This window comes from Procambarus clarkii, chromosome 37 (genome assembly GCF_040958095.1).
Source record: "Procambarus clarkii isolate CNS0578487 chromosome 37, FALCON_Pclarkii_2.0, whole genome shotgun sequence".
Lineage (NCBI taxonomy): Eukaryota > Metazoa > Arthropoda > Malacostraca > Decapoda > Cambaridae > Procambarus > Procambarus clarkii.
In genome coordinates this window covers 43,287,746-43,308,301 of record NC_091186.1, presented here as the reverse complement: position 1 = coordinate 43,308,301, position 20,556 = coordinate 43,287,746, and the positions used below count along the sequence as shown (strand labels likewise).

The 20,556-nt window shown below is 38.7% G+C and overlaps 1 long non-coding RNA gene across 1 annotated transcript in view; it reads right to left on the bottom strand.

Annotated features, from left to right (window-relative positions):
• Positions 1-17,266: 17,266 nt before the first annotated feature.
• LOC138371990 (uncharacterized) overlaps positions 17,267-20,556 on the bottom strand; it is a 7,552-nt gene continuing 4,262 nt past the window's right edge. Inside the window, exon 3 of the long non-coding RNA XR_011230610.1 lies at positions 17,267-17,574. This is a non-coding gene — a long non-coding RNA (uncharacterized lncRNA). The remainder of the gene's footprint in view (positions 17,575-20,556) is intronic.

The window sequence follows — 20,556 nt, the reverse complement described above, 5'->3', positions numbered from 1 at the left end:
ATCATGTAAACAACAACACCCAATATATTTTTCTTTTACTTGGATATTTTTGGGATTAATCTTTTCTATAAAATTTCCAGATTTTGGTTTAGCTTCTTCATTTACCTCTTGATTTTGTTCTTCTTTAGAAAACGTCCGTTTTCGCTTCTTCCCACCTTCTTGGGACGTCTGTCGGTCTTCAATGGGGCCTCCTGTCCTTCTTAAGTTGGTTACACTTTTCCGGGGCTCTAGATTTTGTTCTTTAGAAGACTTCTTCCTGTCTTCTTGGGACGTCTGTCGGTCTTCAATGGGGCCTCCTGTCCTTCTTAAGTTGGTTACACTTTTCCGGGGCTCTAGATTTTGTTCTTTAGAAGACTTCTTCCTGTCTTCTTGGGACGTCTGTCGGTCTTCAATGGGGCCTCCTGTCCTTCTTAAGTTGGTTACACTTTTCCGGGGCTCTAGATTTTGTTCTTTAGAAGACTTCTTCCCGTCTTCTTGGGCCGTCTGTCGGTCTTCAATGGGGCCTTCTGTCCTTCTTAAGTTGGTTACACTTTTCCGGGGCTCTAGATTTTGTACTTTAGAAGACTTCTTCCCGTCTTCTTGGGCCGTCTGTCGGTCTTCAATGGGGCCTCCTGTCCTTCTTAAGTTGGTTACACTTTTCCGGGGCTCTAGATTTTGTTCTTTAGAAGACTTCTTCAAAACAAAGTTTTTTTTTTTAAATTTGTCCATTTTCACATGTTTCTTCTGGAGGTGGTTATTATTTCATTCACCCGATGATTCTGGAAATGAAGCATTAATTTAAAAATATAATTTATATATTTTTATCTCAACTATTATATAAGAACTTACAAAAGCTTATTTTTTATACAATATTATGGGTCTTCATTTCTTCAACATATGTTTAACTAATACCAAGATAATGTTAACTGTTCAAAATGACAAAGAGCTAAATCAATATTTAAAGAAATTCTTTCCTTCAGGTCTTAGCCATTTAAAATATATTGGGATTGATGGTTCAGTTTTTTTCCATGCACATACCATAAAAGGGAAACAAGTTGGAACAATTGATATCAATGCTACAGCCCAAAAAGTATGTAATATAATTTGTGCCTATTGTGATATTCTCATGAATTTACTAAGTAACAATAACACCGATGATGATGCAACCTGTCCTCTTAAAAAGAACGTCAACATTTGCCGTTTGACTCTACGGCTGTTTTTGGACGTTATTTTGTGTAAAACTACGTCTATTATCGCTTCCATGGACTATCTCTTGTTATACAATGAAATACCACACTCTTATTATTCTATAACTCACTGACTATGCTCTGATATTTGTTCTTCAAGTAAAAATATATATATTTTTGCCTTAATTAGGCCATAGTCCAGAAAATTCCAGCCTATCGATCTTTATATTTAGGAAAACATCTAATAAATTTGGAAATGAATTTTTTGTTCGCCGACAGTTGCCTGTTACTATTTAACCCTCCATGCTTTAATGTCGCTGGTCATTGTGACTTTCCCAGGATTTATATATGTTTTGTTGTAGCATTTAGTCAGACTACAGTAATTTAACTAATGGGAAACCTCTATAGTTGTCGTAAATTAATAATAATCATTTATCAAATAATAAATTAGCAAACATATGCAACATTTTATGTTACGACTTTTCGGGTAGGCCGTTCTGTTTGTTTACAACCCCAATGGTTCAAAATACACAATACTTTTAATATATAAGTGACTAAGTATGCTCTAATATATGGTCCTCAATGAAAATTATCGTTTTTTTTTTGTTAATTTGTCCATAATGAATAAGATTCCTTACTGTTGATCTTTATATTAAGAAAAACATCTAAACAAATTGGTATTGTGTTTTCGTTCAGATAAAGTTTCCAGATACTATTTCCTAGTTATCAATTAATGTAGGTGGTTATTTTAATTCGCGGCTACCAGGGGCTTTCTCCCATTATACAATATAAATGTACTCACTAACTATTCTCTGGTATCTGTTCTTCAAGTAAAATTACCTATTTTTTTGTTTAATTAGTCCATAATTCATAAAATTCCTTCAGGTCGATCTTTATATTTAGAAAAACATCTAATCAATTTGGAATTTAATTTTTCGTTCACCTACAGTTACCTGCTATTATTTCATTGTCATATTTTATGTCGCTGGTCATTACAATTTTCCAAGAATTTAAACAGCTAAATAGCAATTAGCATCTTGTTAGAGTACAGGAATTTACCTATGGAGAACCTCGATAGCTGCCGAATATTATTAATGATTATATATGGAATTTAAAATAATGAATTATATACTATTTCTTATGTTACGTCTTTGGCGGGTAGGCGGTTCTGCGGGTTTACAACCGAATTGTTTAAAAATCACACTATTTTAAATGTATGAGTCACTAGTATGCTCTGATATATGTTCTGCAATGAAAATAAAGATTGTTTTGTTGTTAATTACTCCATAAATGTGTAATGTGTTAATTCAGTCTAAAATCTTTTTGCAACGTTTATATGCGATATACGTAGCTGGAAACTACCTAATATTTAAAAATAATAGTTACAACATTCTATTAATATATAATGTTGAAATAAATATCACACAAAGTCTGTATATCTGTTTTTAGATGTCTTATAAATCTTCTTTTAAAATAGTATTGATGATTTTTATGAATCTTGAGTAAAAATTATGTTAATTATTATTAATCTAATTGTTATTATTTTAAGTAAAAGAATTGCAAGTATTCGCATAACCACGGGATCTCTGTTTGTGTATGAATGCACGGATTTGTTTTTGTTATGAGAGGGACGCCTTAGAAAGCATGGTGTAGGCCACCTGTGGCTCGCATCCGATCCCACGATCGTCGTCGCCCCTAAATCAACACAACAGGTATTTAGTATTTACGATTATAATAAGTAATATTTCTTTTATAATAATATTGCAGCAGGTGGTGTAGTGGTAGGACACTCGCCTGGCGTTCCGCGAGCGCTATGTCATGGGTTCGTATCCTGGCCGGGGAGGATTTACTGGGCGCAATTCCTTAACTGTAGCCTCTGTTTAACGCAACAGTAAAATGTGTACTTGGATGAAAAAACGATTCTTCGCGGCGGGGATCGTATTCCAGGGACCTGCCCGAAACGCTACTCGTACTAGTAGCTGTACAAGAATGTAACAACTCTTGTATATATCTCAGGTTAGGGGCTAGGCATTTACACTCTTAGGTCAGCAAACTAGCTAGAAGGTTAGACTATTAGACTCCACTGGTCAATCGGGGCCCTGCATGACTCAGCTTATCCTAACCTAGCCCAGCTTAAACCATCTTAGCATAGTTCATTCTAGCTGTGCATAGTGCTTGCACAGCCTTGCTTATCCTAGTTTACCTCTTCCTAGCCTACCGTAGCCAAGCCTATCCCAGTATACCCTTACCTAGTCTTGCCTAGCCTAACCCTGCCTTGCTTTTAAACATGACCAGTCCTTCCTACCCTAGCCAAGCCCTGACCAGCTTAGCCAAGCCAATCCCTGCCTAGATTTAGCATAGCCTTGCCTTTTTATTAATATATAGAGGGTACCACCTCTGGTTGAGTTTGTAGGAACCCTCCACTTATAGGGTTGAGGGTTCCATATATATATATATATAATATATATATATATATATATATATATATATATATATATATATATATATATATATAATATGTATGTCGACATATATATTATATATATATAAATATATAATATATATTTTTTTTTTTTTTTTTTTTTTTTTTTAAAGTTTGTGAGGGTACCACCTCTGGTGCCAATGTGGGGACCCATAGCCTCGGAGAAGAAAATAAAAAGTATTCAGAGGAGACCTTGTGGTTTCTCACTGAACACTAATATTATCTTCTCCTACCACCCCCATTCTTTTGTATGTACACATATATATTTACTTTATTTGAACTTTGTTACAAAAAAGGAGTTACATATGGGTTACAAAGATGGTTGTCATAGGTTGTCGAGTTCCTCCAGCTCCTCAGATGGCGGGCAGGAACCCTGGATGCAGTGCGCATTTCCCCTCTGTATCGCCACACTGAGGCGCTGGAAAAGAAAGCTTGCAGCTCTCGGGTCCCTTGTTGTTTCAATGAGCCTAGAACCCAGTTCCTTCAAAAAACTGGTAGCACTTTTACCCCAGGCGCCGAGCGTCTCAGAAGCAATGGGGACAAAATTGTAGTGGTGATCCAGTTCTCTACACTTACGGGATTTGGCTGCTTCCCTGTGTGTGGCAGCGCCACCTGGTTGTGCAACACTGAGGTTAATGTAGGTGTTAGCCAGGGTTGATACGCACGTGTAGTCCCATACCAACTGCTTGCCATTCTTCCAGGGGTTCACTGTGATACCATCCAGGCGACCAATAAGAGCATCAGAGTTACGGGGCGTTAGGTAATGGGGCTCTCTTTCAGCTGGGCATCCAGCTGTGGTGAGGCTCCTCTTGATGGTGTCGTTAACTTCACTGTGCCTCGAGTGCCATCCCCCTGTGCTTTGGCAGAGTAGGCCATGGTGGCCGTACCTGTCAGCCACCACCTCGCCGCAAATACACCTATATCTGGTGTGGATTGGGGCAGCAAGGCGGAGGGCCACAGCAATTCGGAGGGCGTGTGGTGTGAGACGCGTGCCAGTTGCCGACATTGGGGTTGCTAACAGGAAATCCCCTGCATGTGGTGCTGCTACTGCTGTGAGGCGAGCAATGTCGTGTTGTGTTGTTGCAGCACCCAGGCACTCTGCAGCAACTTGGTCTACAATGGGACCATCCCAGCTGGATTGCTTGTGGGATTTTGGGGATGGTGGTTGAGGTGATTGGCCTGCACGAGAGGCCCACTCTGTGGCACAGCGTGTAAAATTGGGATCATGTACACCTGCCAGCTGATGTAAGTGGGCAGGTAGAATTTCCTTCACAAGGTCGTCGGATGCTGATAAGGAGGACAGGAAGGCTGGAACAGCGATTTGCGTTGCTGTTCGAACTCCGAGGCCCCCAAGTCTTACGGGAAGAGAGGCTTGTTTCCACTGTAGGTCATCGAGAGAGAGGTTAAGGGCTTTTTCTAGCATTGATTTCAGTAACCGGTCATACTCACTTAGTTTTTGGCTACTGTAAGATGGTGAACACCTCAGAAAGTAGGTTAACCTGGGGAGGGACAGACATCTGGTGATGAGGTAGAATGCATCATGAGCATCAATATCCTCAATCCTCCCATCCATCCTTATATATATAATATATATGTCGTACCTAGTAGCCAGAACGCACTTCTCGGCCTACTATGCAAGGCCTGATTTGCCTAATAAGCCAAGTTTTCCTGAATTATTATATTTTCTCAATTTTTTTTCTTATGAGATGATAAAGCTAATCATTTCATTATGTATGAGGTCAATATTTTTTTATTGGAGTTAAAATTAACGTAGATATATGACCGAACCAACCCTACCTAACCTAACCTATCTTTATAGGTTAGGTTAGGTTAGGTAGCCGAAAAAGGTAGGTTAGGTTAGGTTAGGTAGGTTAGGTAGTCGAAAAACAATTAATTCCTGAAAACTTGGCTTATTAGGCAAATCAGGCCTTGCATAGTAGGCTGAGAAGTGCGTTCTGGCTATTAGGTACGACATATATATATATATATATATATATATATATATATATATATATATATATATATATATATATATATATATATATATATATATATATATATATATATATATATGTGTGTGTGTGTGTGTACTCACCTAGTTGTGCTTGCGGTGGTTGAGCTCTGGCTCTTTGTCCCGTATGTATGTATTCATATATATATATATATATATATATATATATATATATATATATATATATATATATATATATATATATATATATATATATATATATATATATATATATATATATATATATATAATATTTTATATATCCTGCCTGAAATGCTGCGTGTACTAGTGGCTTTACAAGATAGTTCTTATAAAGATAGCATTTTGTGGTTATTCTCTATATCTGGTTCACCTAACACTAAATAAGTACCTGGGAGTTAGACAGCTGCTATGGGCTGCTTCCTAGGGATGTGTGTGTGTGTTTGTATTCATGTTGAATTTTACAAAGTAGGAAGAGATGTTTGTAAAAAAAAAAAATCAAATATTTTTGAGAGTATAAGTAGATTTGATATTTTTCTTTAATTGTTTATGTCTGCTGTCTCGCCTCCTTTATAAAATGGCATCATTCTTGCTTTTTTAAGGATATCAGGAAAAGTAAGGAACTCCAGAGATTTGTTGACTCCTTCCTAGTGTTGCCTAGCCCAGCCCAGCCTAGACAAGGCAGGCTGGGCATCCTAGCCTCACGCAGCTTAGCCCCCACCTACATGTAGCATCCCAGTCCATCCTAAGTGATCATTACCTTACTGGCTGTGTTTTCTCTTCAGCCCTGAATGTAATGTGGTGGAACATAAGCAGATACATATCAGGTCTTAGAGAATCTGTACTTCATACATTTCTTAATAATGTCTCACAAATATTTAAATAATTAAAAAAAAATTGTATAATAACTTCATATTATTCTTGCAATTTATTTTTGCATTTTTTTTATACAAAATTTACATTTTAAAAGATTACCTCTATTTTTAGATTGATGACTTGAAGACTACAGTGCCATCCACAGCAAATCATGGTCTTAAAATATCTCCTAGCAATGACGAGACCAATTTTCACAGAGATCAAATTTTTGCTAAGCAGTAGTCACAGGTAAATATATATTATATATATAATATTATATATATAAAATTAACTACTTCATTGCTCAAAGCACCTTTAGACATTCTGAGAGTTGTGCTATTTTATTAATTAATTAATTAGGCTATATTTTAATGTTTTGCAATGTTTTCATTACTTTTTTTGTTTGAAATATAAATTGTTGAGTTTTGAAACATTTTGACATTAACTATACCTGAATATTTATAAACAAAAAAATACCAGAACTATGTCCTTGACAATTGCACTAAGAAGTCTTTGCCAAAATCAGGTGCTCAGTGCAGTAGTTAAAAACTTAAAAGTTGTACCACCTCTGGTGCAAGATTAGGGACCCATAGCCTCAGAGAAGAAAATAGAGAGTACTCAGAGAAGGCCTTGAATAATAGGCAGGCTGTTTGTGTGTGTTTCGACGGTAAGCTTGCTGACACCAAATGTAGTTACCTAAGTGTAGTTACAGGATTAGAGCTACGCTCGTGGTGTCTCGTCTACCCAGCACTCTTTGTCACATAATGCTTTGAAACTACTGACGGTCTTGGCCGCCACCACCTTCTCACTTAACTTGTTCCAACCGTGTACCACTCTGTATGCGAAAGGAAATTTTTTTATATTTCTTTGGCATCTTTGTTTAGTTAGTTTAAATCTATGACCTTTTGTTCTTGAAGTTCCAGGTCTCGGGAAATCTTCCCTATCGATTTTATCAATTCCTGTTACTATTTTCTACATAGTGATTTTATCACCTCTTTTTGTTGTCTTCTAGTTTTGGCATATATAATGCCTCTGACCTCTCCACATAGCTCTTGCCCTTTAGTTCTGGGAGCCACTTAGTAGCATGTCATTGCACCTTTTCCAGTTTGTTGATGTGCTTAAGATATGGGCACCACACAACCGCTGCATATTCTAGCCTTGGCCGAACAAAACTCGTGAAAAATTTCTTTAGTATTTCGCCATCCATGTATTTAAACGAAATTCTGAAGTTAGAAAGTGTGGCATAGGCTCCTCACACAACGTTCTTTATGTGGGCCTCAAGTGATAGTTTTCTATCTAGAATCAACCCTAGACCTCTTTCTTTTATCGGAATTATATAAAGATTTCTCACATAATTTGTAGGTTGTGTGGGATCTATGTTCTATTCCACATTCCATAACATGGCATTTATTCACATTAAATTTCATTTGCCAAGTGGTGCTCCATATACTTATTTTGTCCAGGTCTTCTTGAAGGGCATGACAATCATCTAAATTTCTTATCCATCCCATTATCTTAGCATCATCAGCAAACATGTTTATATAATTCTGTATTCCTACTGGTAGATCATTTATGTAGACAATGAACATTTCTGGTGCATGTACTGTGGTACTCCACTTGTGACACTTCTCCAGTCCGATTGCCTCTGATTACTGCCCTCATTTTTCTATCAGTCAGAAAATTTTTCATCCATGTTAGAAGCTTACCTGTCACCCATCCAAAATTTTCTAGTTTCCAGAACAACCTCTTATGTGGAACTCTGTCGAAAGCCTTTTTTATGTCTAGATAGATGCAGTCGACCCAACTACCTTTTTCCTTTAAAATCTCTGTGGCTCAATCATAGAAACTGAGTAAATTCGATACACAGGATCTTCCAAGATCGAAATTATATAATTTCTCTCCAGGTGTTCTACCCATTTAGTTTTTATTATTTTTTTTTTTTTCAATCTTTTCACTGTTACACTTGTCAATGATTCAGGTCTATAACTGAGAGGGGTGGGGTCTTCCCTGTTGCCACTTTTGTAGATTGGAACTATGTTAGCCTTTTTCCACATGTTTGCTATGACTCCTGTACACAGGGATGCCTGAAAGATCAGGTGAAGTGAAAGGCTGAGCTCAGATGCACATTCTCTCAGAACCCATGGTGAAACTTCATCTGGACCAACTGCTTTGTTCTTACTTAGCTCCTTTAGCATATTTTCCAATTCATCTCTAGACACCTCTATACGCTCTATGATGTTCTCAGAAATTCTTATTGTGTCTGGTTCTCTTAAGATTTCATTTTGTATAAACACACTTTGGAACTTTTGGTTTAATGTTTCACACATTGCATTATCATTTTCTGTGAATCTGTTTCCTATTTTCAACCTCTGGATATTATCCTTTACCTGCAATTTGTTGTTTATGAATTTGTAGAATAGGCCCAGTTCTGTTTTACATTTATCCATTATCCCTTTTTTAAAAATTTCTTTCTGCCTCTCCCCTTACTGCTGTATAGTTGTTTCTCGCATCTTTGTATCGCTGGTATGATTGGGGGTTTGGCTTCTTTCTATGTTGATACCTGCTTGATGGGGTTCTGCTCTTCTACTCCCCAAGCCCGGCCCGAGGCCAGGCTCGACTTGTGAGAGTTTGGTCCACCAGGCAGTTGCTTGGAGCGGCCCGCAGGGCCACATACCCACCACAGCCTGGCTGATCCGGAACTTCTCTTAGAAAACAGTCCAGTTTTCTCCTGAAGATGTCCACGGTTGTTCCGGCAATATTTCTTATAGTCGCTGGGAGGACGTTGAACAACCGCAGACCTCTGATGTTTATACAGTGCTCTCTGATTGTGCCTGTGGCACCTCTGCTCTTCATTGGTTCAATCTTGCATTTTTTTCCATATCGTTCACTCCAGTACGTTGTTATTTTACTGTGTAGATTTGGGACCTGGCCCTCCAGTATCTTCCATGTGTATATTATTTGGTATCTCTCTCGTCTCCTTTCTAGAGAGTACATTTGGAGAGCTTTGAGACGATCCCAATAATTTAGGTGTTTTATCTCGTCTATGCGTGCCGTATATGTTCTCTGTATTCCCTCTATTTCAGCAATCTCTCCTGCTCTGAAGGGGGAAGTGAATACTGAGCAGTACTCGAGACGGGACAACATAAGTGACTTGAAGAGTACAACCATTGTGATGGGATCCCTGGATTTGAAAGTTCTCATAATCCATCCGATCATTTTTCTGGCTGACGCAATATTTGCTTGGTTATGCTCCCTAAACATTAGATCGTCGGACATCATTATTCCCAAATCCTTGACATGCTGTTTTTCTACTAAGGGAAGATTCGATTGTGTTTTGTACCCTGTATTATGTTTCAGATCCTCATTTTTGCCATACCTGAAATTTATCACTGTTAAACATCATGTTATTTTCTGCTGCCCAATCGAAAACTTTGTTGACATCTGCTTGTAGTTTTTCAATGTCTTTCATTCCATTTTTGTGTCTTTTGGTCTGTGGCCCTCTCTCAATTTCTGTTGAACCAATCCTGTTTTCTGGCCCTGCATCTCTGTTTTGGTATGAATGTTTGTGTGCCTTCATTGTATATTTTGCAAAATTTGACATACATTTAATTTACTTCCCTGTCTAGCAACAAGTCTGCCTAATTACTTATTAAAAAAAATTTGAAGTTCCCCATAGTGACCTCTCTCTCTTGAAATCAAGTTTATCAACTGTTTCAATGTCCCCATTTTCTGTGTGTGTGTGTTTGGAGGCTAAGCTTGCTGATACCATGTGTGTGTGTGTTTGGAGGCTAAGCTTGCTGATACCATGTGTGTGTGTGTGTGTGTGTTTGGAGGCTAAGCTTGCTGATACCATGTGTGTGTCTGTGTTTGGAGGCTAAGCTTGCTGATACCATGTATGTGTGTGTGTGTGTGTGTGTGTTTGGAGGCTAAGCTTGCTGATACCGTTTGTGTGTGTGAGTGTGTGTTTAGAGGCTAAGCTTGATGATACCATGTGTGTATTTGGAGGCTAAGCTTGCTGATACCATGTGTGTGTGTGTGTTTGGAGGCTAAGCTTGCTGATACCATGTGTGTGTGTGTGTTTGGAGGCTAAGTTTGCTGATACCATGTGTGTGTGTGTGTTTGGAGGCTAAGTTTGCTGATACCATGTGTGTGTGTGTGTGTGTGTGTGTTTGGAGGCTAAGTTTGCTGATACCATGTGTGTGTGTGTGTTTGGAGGCTAAGTTTGCTAACACCGTGTGTGTGTACTCACCTGTTTAAATAATAGGGGTGTGTACCACCTCTGGTGCAATTGTAGGGACTCACAGCCTTGAAGAAAATAAAGAGTATTCAGAAAAGACCTTGTGGATTCTCACTGAACACTAATCTTTTCTTCTCCTATCACCCCTCTTATTTTGTTTTATGCTGTATTCTATTATATATCATATAAATACATAGCCAAATGGCAATATTTATTATGTCTATACAAAAAGAAGACATCCACTTTATTTTTTTTCTCTCCTTTGTTTCTATGTGGATTTTGTTGTGACTAATGATTCTCCTCCTTCCCATCAACAGGTCTTCCTCACTGGGCTTGCTCGGCTTTTGTGTTACTGTGAGGGTGCCATCATCGTTTACCCTTCAAGACTGACTCATGCTGGCATTGCATTTGTGGACTTCCCTTCACAGTAAACAGTCCTTCTCCATATGGTGATTGTCCAGGGCAAGCAGGGTGTGACTGCCATCTTGGAGAAGCAGGGTCTTTTAATATGAAGAATCTTCCGTCTTCTCTACTTACGCCAGCTTGTGCCGGCCTTGCATTCTTGTTACTTCATGGCCCTTGGGCCTTTTTTATTTATTTTACATAATAAATTTTTTTATTAATACCCGTGTTTCACAAGAGATCCTTAACATTTTAAGCACCAATTGTATTGACTAATGTACGTCTTGTAACCTTTAAGACATAAATAGACAAGACATAGATAAATGAGTGAATAATACTGAGTGACTAGGTTAGGGCGAGGAACATAGTACAGTGTCTGGCTTTGGAAGAATGCCTACTGTTTTAGAAACCTTATTGCCATGATCATAATCGTATGGGTTAAAAAGCATTTGTTGTCACTCCTACACTGTGGCTTGTTGAGCTTGAAACCTTTGCTCCTTGTTTGTGTTACATCTGACCTTTTGAAGAAATTGTATGAATCAATATCCTCCAAATTGTTCAGTATTTTAAAGGTTTCGCTCTATTACTCTCTCATTTGCATATATCTAAGCATATAGATTAGATATAGATTTAGATTAGATTTTTTATTCAGGTAAAGGTACATACATTGCAGATGAGTTACAAAGGGAAAGACATTGACTAGAGTTCACTAGCTCTATTGGAAGAGAAACGTCTGCAAGACAAGTGTGGGCAAAAATTAAGGTAGCAGCGGCTCACAACGACCCCCAACGGCTTCATTTTGTATCTTCTCCAACTTGCCCATCCTACCTTTACCAAAACAAGAAATGACAGGTGCAGCATAATCAATAAGAAATCTTACAGTACTCAAGTACATCATTCGTAGCACTTGGACTCCCACTCCTTTCCACAGCATGCCAAGGCCTTCAGAGGTTGTAATCTCTTCCGACATTGACTCAACAGTCTGTTCATCTCAGTTTCCAAACTCTCATAGGTATATCCAACATATATGCCTAAATATTTATATATATTAACTCTCTATATTTTTACCGTTTATTTCCAATATAATGGGCCTCCGACTTCTACATTCAAACTTTAGTTTTGTCTTCGTTAACCACTAGTCCCATGTGGTGACACTGGTTTCCGAAATTGTGCAACACTGTTTGAATCTTTGAAATATCTTTGCCCTGAAACAAAATATCATCAGCATATATGATCGGAGTTACCCAATTTGAGTATTTCTCAGATGCTATCTTATTCATTAGTACATTAAACAGGGTGAGACTCAACACTCCTCCCTGAGGTGTGCAGAGTTCTTGACCTTGATACCTTGAACCATACAACCTTGATACCACACCTGAGCCTTCCTTTCCTGAAGATAATCCCCTATCCAGCGCAATAATCTCCCTTCAACACCAAGACCAGCTAGTTCATATAAAATAACCTCTTTGTTGGCTTTATCAAAAGCTCCTTGTAAATCAATAAAAATTCTATAATAATCATTACCATTAGCTAGACATTTAATAATACAGTCAGAGGTACTTTTTCCTCTGAGGAACCCGAAAAATTATTAGACAGCTGATCACCTATTATATACAAAAGTTTATTTAAAATGATCCTCTCCATCATTTTACAAAAACACGAGGTTAAGACACAGGTCTGTACTCTCCATTGGCTTTAGGGATAAGGATGATCATAGTTCTTTTTCATTTACTGGGAATTCTGCCCTCTTTATAACTAATATTAAAGAGGTCTAACAGCGGGCTTCTCGTCATAATGGCAAGTTCATTAAGTATTTCATAAGTTACTCCATCCTCCCCAGGGGGCGGTAGATTTCCCAACTTTAATCGCCGTTATTAGTTCTTCTCTGGTAATACCTGTGCAAGTGACATCACCACTGTTACCTGCTGTAAGTATAAAATCCTTTCTTAGATCTTTCCAAGAATCAAACGACTCTCTCGTTACAGCGGGTAATTAAATGAACTAAGTTTGGCAGCTTCCGCCCATTTATTTACGAGACCTTTTGCAATTTCTTACTGGTCAGGATGTGCAACAAAATTATGCTTTTTACCCCTTATTTCATTTATGTCTTGCCAGATTTCCTTCAAGTTTGTTACTCCTAACTTTCTCTGCAAACTCCTGCCAATACTTGCTCCAAATTTCCTTTCTCTTCTCTGCACACTTTTATGGGGGGATGCTTTTCTATACCAGATGTTTTCCGGTTCAATGTTGCATTAAATACATCTACCTCCTTAATTAAATCTTAATAAAATGCTTCTGCCGAAACTGGCTTATAAGTATCATACCAAGACTTGATATGACCAACAAGACCCCTTAATTCTCCCTTATTAAACTTTAAGCTTTTCCTCTGAACGCAGGCATGCTTTTTATCTAGTTTAAGCTGTATTTGTAATGCAAAATCTCTTAGCATTTCATCCACAGTAAGACAATTCTCCTCTATGCCCTCAGCATTTATCAAACAAGCATAATCTAATCTCCCTCCCCTCAGATGAGTAGGAGAGGGCTCGCCCAGCAGTTGAACATCTTCATGTTCAACATGTTCATCTTCATGTTCAGATTGTTACCATCCCTATCCCCAGTTTCCTGGAGTGCTGCTATGTTAATATTCTCTCTAAGAGTATAATAGTGTACATCCACCGCTCTAGTTTTTAATCCATTAACGTTCCAAGATAATATTATCAATCTACTTTTATCCATGAACTCCGTAATATTTTTTCTTTCTCCTCACTTGCACAACTACTACTAACATCGAAGGTAATAGTATTCATATCTATTTTCTTTGTTATTTCTGTATACCTTTTTACTTTAACGAAGGTACCCCCCAGGTGTAGGGAGGAATGATCTTTTCCAGGTATATTTTGAAAATCAGCATCGTTTTGCCACGTACCGCTTCGGTGGGTAGGCGGTTCCATGAGTTAATAACTCTGTGGGTGAAAAAGTATCTCCTGTAACTGGTAACTGGCTATTCAGACGAAGGACTTAGGGTAGATGTAGTTTACATGGACCTGAACAACAGTCGTAGTCTGCTGTCTGCTCTGTGTCGAGGCTGTAGCGTCTTGGGTCGATTAGAACTGTACACGCCGAGTGCTACATTCTTGACTGGAGATTGTACTGTGTGCTATTCGATTGATTGATGAAGATTAAGCCACCCAAGAGGTGACACGGGCATGAATACCCCGTAAGTGGTGGCCCTTTTGAGCCATTACCAGTATCAAGAGCTGATACTGGAGATCTGTGGAGGTGCGACAGCACCCCTGCGTGACGGGAGATGTCTCCCGTGTGGTGTGTGCTATTCTGATTTATTTATAAAGATTAAGCCACCCAAGAGGTGGCACGGGCATGAATAGCCCGTAATGTGCTATTCTCAAGTCGCTTGCTTATGTACGGTGACGACACCTCACAGTAAGATATAGAAGGGTGGAAAACCGTTACCTGTAAATAGGGATAGGATTAATGCTTGTGTAATTAGTTATGCCATTATGATGATGAGATAATGGAGTATAAGGATTACTCGATCACTACATCACCTTCAACTATTACTAGGGGAACTATTCCATGGTCCAGCGATTTTCTGAAAAGGAGTTTCACTGGCAAGCATAGTGAATTAAGAGCATAAGAACAAAGGTAACTGCAGAAGGCCTATTGGCCCATACGAGGCAGCTCCTATCTATAACCACCCAAACCCACTCATATACATGTCCAACCCACGCTTGAAACAATCGAGGGACCCCACCTCCACCACGTTACGCGGTAATTGGTTCCACAAATCAACAACCCTGTTGCCAAACCAGTATTTACCCAAGTCTTTCCTAAATCTAAACTTATCCAATTTATACCCATTGTTTTGTGTTCTGTCATGTGTTGATACTTTTAATACCCTACTAATATCCCCTTTGTTATGTCCATTCATCCACTTGTAAACCTCTGTCATATCACCCCTAACTCTTCGCTTTTCCAGTGAATGCAATTTAAGCTTTGTTAATCTTTCTTCATATAAAAGATTTCTATTTTGGGGAATTAACTTAGTCACCCTACTCTAGACACGTTCAAGTGAATTTATATTCATTCTATAATATGGCGACCAAAACTGAACTGCATAATGTAAATGGGGCCTAACCAGAGCAAGATATAGCTGAAGAACCACACCAGGTGTCTTGTTACTAACACTTCGATTAATAAATCCCAGTGTCCTATTTGCCTTATTACGAACATTCATGCATTGATCCTTTTGTTTTAAATTCTTACTAATCATAACTCCCAGATCCCTTTCACAATCCGACTTCGCAATCTCAACACCATCTAGCTCGTATCTTGTAACTATCATCATTACCTAGTCTCAAAACTTTACATTTATCAGCATTAAACTGCATCTGTCAATCTTTTGACCATTTCAAAACCCTATTTAGATCAACTTGAAGTGATAGTGAGTCTTCTTCCGTGTTAATTTCCCTACCTATTTTTGTATCATCTGCAAATTTGCAAATGTTGCTACTTAACATAAGAACACAAGAACAAAGGCAACTGCAGAAGGCCCACCGGCCCATACGAGGCAGCTCCTACCTACAACCACCCAATTAATTTGCCAGTTCCTTTACGACTTGGGACTTAAATCCATTTACACTTTGGGCTTCTGAGTCTTTTAGTTTGTCAATGCTCTTCCTGATTGTGTCGAGTGTAATTGGTATTTCTCTTAATTCATTCTCCTTACCTCCGACAAACATTTGTGTTGGTGATGGGATGTCATTCAAGCTTTCTAGTGTGAACACTGATGTTAGGTATTCATTGAGAGTTTGCCGCCCTTTTATGATACAACTTAAAATTGTTAGTCTCATCTTTTATGGGTCCTACGGAGTCAGTTCTTTGTTTGGGTTTTACTTCGTATATACTTGCCCGAAACGCTATGCGTATTAGTGGCTTTAGGTATTGTATTTTAAATTTTAAAATTTTGCCCCGAGGTGCGAGTTTATTGGGAGTACTTAGCTGTATCATTAGCAAGGTAATTAACTATAGTTTGCTGTCCTCCGTCCTTTAACAAATCCATTGACCCCTCCCCTAACCTGCCTATTTTGTGCAATAGTCGGTTTAGGATGATCCTTTCAAGCATCTTCCAAGTGCATTACATGAGACTGATAGGTCTATAATTGCCAGGGTCATTGGGTTTCGGTATTGGGACCATTATTGCATGTTTCCATTGTGTGGGCAACACTCCACATAGGAATGACTTGTTAAACAGGTGGAGTAGTGGATTGCCAGACACTTCACACAGTGCATTGAGTATGTCGTAGGTGACGCCATCTTCACCAGGTGCTGTACTTTTACCCTTTTCATAGCCCCCTTTACTTCCTTGGCTGTAATTGGTTCCCCATACTCGTCATCACTAGATTGTGCTCTTGTTATCCTAATCCTTTTGTCATTTTGTCGGAGGAGCTGTTCCCTGCTTACTTCTGCAGGGAGGGAGGAGGATGATGCTGCATCACTCCACTTGTGAATTAGTTCTTCAGCCTTACCCTGGGGGTCGTTGTGAGCCGCAGGCCGGGCTCTGCTCCCCTTAACTACCTTAATTTTTGCCCACACTTGTCTTGCAGACGTTTCTCTTCTAATAGAGCTAGTGAACTCTAGTCATTGTCTTTCCCTTTGTAACTCATCTGCAATGTATGTACCTTTACCTGACTAAAAAATCTAATCTAAATCTATATCTAATCTATATGCTTAGATATATGCAAATGAGAGAGTAATAGAGCGAAACCTTTAAAATACTGAACAATTTGGAGGATATTGATTCATACAATTTCTTCAAAAGGTCAGATGTAACACGAACAAGGAGCAAAGGTTTCAAGCTCAACAAGCCACAGTGTAGGAGTGACAACAAATGCTTTTTAACCCATACGATTATGATCATGGCAATAAGGTTTCTAAAACAGTAGGCATTCTTCCAAAGTCAGACACTGTACTATGTTCCTCGCCCTAACCTAGTCACTCAGTATTATTCACTCATTTATCTATGTCTTGTCTATTTATGTCTTAAAGGTTACAAGACGTACATTAGTCAATACAATTGGTGCTTAAAATGTTAAGGATCTCTTGTGAAACACGGGTATTAATAAAAAAATTTATTATGTAAAATAAATAAAAAAGGCCCAAGGGCCATGAAGTAACAAGAATGCAAGGCCGGCACAAGCTGGCGTAAGTAGAGAAGACGGAAGATTCTTCATATTAAAAGACCCTGCTTCTCCAAGATGGCAGTCACACCCTGCTTGCCCTGGACAATCACCATATGGAGAAGGACTGTTTACTGTGTAGGGAAGTCCACAAATGCAATGCCAGCATGAGTCAGTCTTGAAGGGTAAACGATGATGGCACCCTCACAGTAACACAAAAGCCGAGCAAGCCCAGTGAGGAAGACCTGTTGATGGGAAGGAGGAGAATCATTAGTCACAACAAAATCCACATAGAAACAAAGGAGAGAAAAAAAATAAAGTGGATGTCTTCTTTTTGTATAGACATAATAAATATTGCCATTTGGCTATGTATTTATATGATATATAATAGAATACAGCATAAAACAAAATAAGAGGGGTGATAGGAGAAGAAAATATTAGTGTTCAGTGAGAATCCACAAGGTCTTCTCTGAATACTCTTTATTTTCATCAAGGCTGTGAGTCCCTACAATTGCACCAGAGGTGGTACACACCCCTATTATTATTTAAACAGGTGAGTACACACACACGGTGTTAGCAAACTTAACCTCCAAACACACACACACACATGGTATCAGCACACTTAGCCTCCAAACACACACACACACATGGTATCAGCAAACTTAGCCTCCAAACACACACACACACACATGGTATCAGCAAGCTTAGCCTCCAAACACACACACACACATGGTATCAGCAAGCTTAGCCTCCAAACACAGACACACACGGTATCAGCAAGCTTAGCCTCCAAACACACACACACACACACGGTATCAGCAAGCTTAGCCTCCAAACACACTCACACATGGTATCAGCAAGCTTAGCCTCCAAACACACACACACACACATGGTATCAGCAAGCTTAGCCTCCAAACACACACACACACACACACATGGTATCAGCAAGCTTAGCCTCCAAACACACACACACACACACACATGGTATCAGCAAGCTTAGCCTCCAAACACACACACACAGAAAATGGGGACATTGAAACAGTTGATAAACTTGATTTCAAGAGAGAGAGGTCACTATGGGGAACTTCAAATTTTTTTTAATAAGTAATTAGGCAGACTTGTTGCTAGACAGGGAAGTAAATTAAATGTATGCCTAATTTTGCAAAATATACAATGAAGGCACACAAACATTCATACCAAAACAGAGATGCAGGGCCAGAAAACAGGATTGGTTCAACAGAAATTGAGAGAGGGCCACAGACCAAAAGACACAAAAATGGAATGAAAGACATTGAAAAACTACAAGCAGATGTCAACAAAGTTTTCGATTGGGCAGCAGAAAATAACATGATGTTTAACAGTGATAAATTTCAGGTATGGCAAAAATGAGGATCTGAAACATAATACAGGGTACAAAACACAATCGAATCTTCCCATAGTAGAAAAACAGCATGTCAAGGATTTGGGAATAATGATGTCCGACGATCTAATGTTTAGGGAGCATAACCAAGCAAATATTGCGTCGGCCAGAAAAATGATCGGATGGATTATGAGAACTTTCAAATCCAGGGATCCCATCACAATGGTTGTACTCTTCAAGTCACTTATGTTGTCCCGTCTCGAGTACTGCTCAGTATTCACTTTCCCCTTCAGAGAACGGTTGCACGGTTGTTCCTGCCGGAACAACCGTGGACATCTTCAGGAGAAAACTGGACTGTTTTCTAAGAGAAGTTCCGGATCAGCCGGGATGTTGTGGGTATGTGGCCCTGCGGGCCGCTCCAAGCAACAGCCTGGTGGACCAAACTCTCACAAGTCGAGCCTGGCCTCGGGCCAGGCTTGGGGAGTAGAAGAGCAGAACCCCATCAAGCAGGTATCAAAATAGAAAGAAGCCAAACCCCCAATCATACCAGCGATACAAAGATGCGAGAAACAACTATACAGCAGTAAGGGAAGAGGCAGAAAGAAATTTTTAAAAAGGGATAATGTAAAACAGAACTGGGCCTATTCTACAAATTCATAAACAACAAATTGCAGGTAAAGGATAATATCCAGAGGTTGAAAATAGGAAACAGATTCACAGAAAATGATAATGCAATGTGTGAAACATTAAACCAAAAGTTCCAAAGTGTGTTTATACAAAATGAAATCTTAAGAGAACCAGACACAATAAGAATTTCTGAGAACATCATAGAGCGTATAGAGGTGTCTAGAGATGAAGTGGAAAATATGCTAAAGGAGCTAAGTAAGAACAAAGCAGTTGGTCCAGATGAAGTTTCACCATGGGTTCTGAGAGAATGTGCATCTGAGCTCAGCCTTTCACTTCACCTGATCTTTCAGGCATCCCTGTGTACAGGAGTCATAGCAAACATGTGGAAAAAGGCTAACATAGTTCCAATCTACAAAAGTGGCAACAGGGAAGACCCCACCCCTCTCAGTTATAGACCTGAATCATTGACAAGTGTAACAGTGAAAAGATTGAAAAAAAAAAAAAAAATAATAAAAACTAAATGGGTAGAACACCTGGAGAGAAATTATATAATATCACACAGACAGTATTGTTTTCGATCTGGAAGATCCTGTGTATCGAATTTACTCAGTTTCTATGATTGAGCCACAGAGATTTTAAAGGAAAAAGGTAGTTGGGTTGACTGCATCTATCTAGACATAAAAAAGGCTTTTGACAGTTCCACATAAGAGGTTGTTCTGGAAACTAGAAAATTTTGGATGGGTGACAGGTAAGCTTCTAACATGGATGAAAAATTTTCTGACTGATAGAAAAATGAGGGCAGTAATCAGAGGCAATCGGACTGGAGAAGTGTCACAAGTGGAGTACCACAGTACATGCACCAGAAATGTTCATTGTCTACATAAATGATCTACCAGTAGGAATACAGAATTATATAAACATGTTTGCTGATGATGCTAAGATAATGGGATGGATAAGAAATTTAGATGATTGTCATGCCCTTCAAGAAGACCTGGACAAAATAAGTATATGGAGCACCACTTGGCAAATGAAATTTAATGTGAATAAATGCCATGTTATGGAATGTGGAATAGAACATAGATCCCACACAACCTACAAATTATGTGAGAAATCTTTATATAATTCTGATAAAAGAAAGAGGTCTAGGGTTGATTCTAGATAAAAAACTATCACTTGAGGCCCACATAAAGAACGTTGTGTGAGGAGCCTATGCCACGCTTTCTAACTTCAGAATTTTGTT